Raw genomic sequence first — 2,238 nt, 5'->3', positions numbered from 1 at the left:
AAATCATCGATGAAGGTAGCGACACTGAATAACACAATGCAAACGAAACAGATTTCCATTGGAAGAAAACACCATCTAGGACTTTTACAGCTAGAGACAGTAGTCAATGCTTGGCTTAAAAGTTTCAAAGGACAGGATGACTCGCTTGTTAGGGGCTAATACAGCAGGTTGAATTAGTAGGTTGAAGTTGAAGCATATTTACCATTCCAAAATCCTAGGGCCCTTACGAATGATGCTAAATCTCTCAAAATGGAAGTAAAACCACTGCCGGGTCACACCCAGCCCAACTCCAGCCATCGCGGTGGCCAGGGGGAGGAGGGCCATGATCCAAATGAACCAGAGCAGTTGAGAAAACTGTTTATTGGTGATCTGAGCTGTGAAACTACAGATGATAGTTTAAGAGAACATTTTGAGAAATGGGGCACACGGATAGATTGTGTGGTAATAAGAGACCCCCAAACCAAATGTTCCAGGGGCTTTGATTTTGTGACTTATTCTTGTGTTGAAGAGGTGGATGCAGCAATGTGTACTCAACCACACAAGGTTGATGGGCGTTCAGTGGAACCAAAGAGCTGTTTCTACAGAGGATTCTGTAAAGCCTGGTGCTCTAACAGTGAAGAAAATTTTTGTTGGTGGTATTAAAGAAGATATAGAAGAATATAATTTGAGAGACTACTTTGAAAAGTATGGCAAAATTGAAACCATAAGAAGTTATGGAAGATAGGCAGAGTGGAAAAAAAAGAAGATTTGCTTTTGTAACTTTAATGATCATGATACAGCTGATAAAATTGTTGTTCAGAAATACCATACTAATAATGGGCATAACTGAGAAGTGAAAAAGGCCCTTTCTAAACAAGAGATGCAGTCTGCTGGGTCACAGAGAGGTCGTGGAGGTGGATCTGTCAATTTTACTGGTTGTGGAGGAAACTCTGGAGATCTGGAGATAATTTTGGCTGTGGTGGAAATTTTGGTGGAAGAGGAGGCTAGAGGGGTGGAGAAGGTGGCAGCAGAGGTAGTTATGGAGGAGGTGATGGTGGATATAATGGACTTGGAGGTGAAGGTGGCAACTACCGCGGTGGTCCTGGTTATAGTAGTAGAGGGGGCTAGGGTGGTGGTGGACCAGAATATGGAAACCAAGGTGGTCGATATGGTGGCAGTGGTGGAGGATATGATGGTCACAATGAAGGAGGAAATTTTGGTGGTGGGAACTATAGTGGTGGTGGGAACTATAATGATTTTGGAAATTATAGTGGACAACAATGATCAAATTATGGACCCATAAAAGAGGGCAGTTTTGGTGGAAGAAGCTCGGGCAGTCCCTATGGTGGTGGTTATGGATCTGGTGTTGGAAGTGGTGGATATGGTAGGAGAAGGTTCTAAACACAGCAGAAAAGGGCTACAGTTCTCAGCAAGAGAGAGAGTGAGGAGTTGTCAGGAAAGCTGCAGGTTACTTTGAGACAGTCACACCAAAAGCATTAGAGGAACTGTAAAAATCTGCCACAGAAGGAACGATGATCCATAGTCAGAAAAGTTACTGCAGCTTAAACAGGAAACCCTTCATGTTCAGGACTGTCATAGCCACAGTTTGCACAAAGTGCAGCTATTGATTAATGCAATGTAGTGTCAATTAGATGTACATTCCTGAGGTTTTTTATCTGTTGTAGCTTTGTCTTTGTCTTTTTCTTTTCATTACATCAGGTATATTGCCCTGTAAATTGTGGTAGTGGTAACAAGAATAAAAAATTAAGGAATTTTTAACTTTTCAATATTTGTGTAGTTCGGTTTTTCTACATTCTAGTATAGAAACTTTAACAAAATGCAGTTTTGAAGGTGTTTCCTTGTGAGTTAACAAGTAAAGAAGATCATTGTTAATTATTATTTTGTATGAATGTTGCTAAAGTTAACTGTAAAGAAAGACCTGCCGACTTGCAGTTTAAGGGGAATGTATTCTCCCCATTTCCAAACCATGATATGAATGGGCGCTCACATGTGGAGAGAATAGATATCTGTGTGTTTGCAATGTATGTTTTAGATAAATAGGATTGGGTATTTAAATTAGCATTTGTGAATTTAGCAGCATTAAGATTACCTTCAAATGAAAAAAAATCTCAAAATTTCTATTTGGTTGTTGTGTATTTTCTTTTAAAATGTAATCATATGATTTTAGTGTGTTAGACTTGCTGAGTCCTAGCTGTGTTTAGAACATCTCCATTCTACATTTACCTTGGTCAAATCTGA

General features: G+C 39.8%; 1 pseudogene across 1 annotated transcript; it reads left to right on the top strand.

Moving 5' to 3' along the window:
- The first annotated feature begins 249 nt into the window (after nucleotides 1-249).
- LOC112625170 lies at nucleotides 250-2,003 on the top strand (annotated as a pseudogene). The gene has a single exon (XR_003119537.1). The product of XR_003119537.1 is annotated as a heterogeneous nuclear ribonucleoprotein A3 pseudogene (transcript).
- The last annotated feature ends 235 nt before the right edge of the window (nucleotides 2,004-2,238 follow it).

The sequence above is a fragment of the Theropithecus gelada genome, chromosome 5, assembly GCF_003255815.1.
Source record: "Theropithecus gelada isolate Dixy chromosome 5, Tgel_1.0, whole genome shotgun sequence".
NCBI lineage: Eukaryota > Metazoa > Chordata > Mammalia > Primates > Cercopithecidae > Theropithecus > Theropithecus gelada.
Note: the sequence above shows the minus strand (reverse complement) of the source record. Positions and strands in the feature narration are given on the sequence as shown.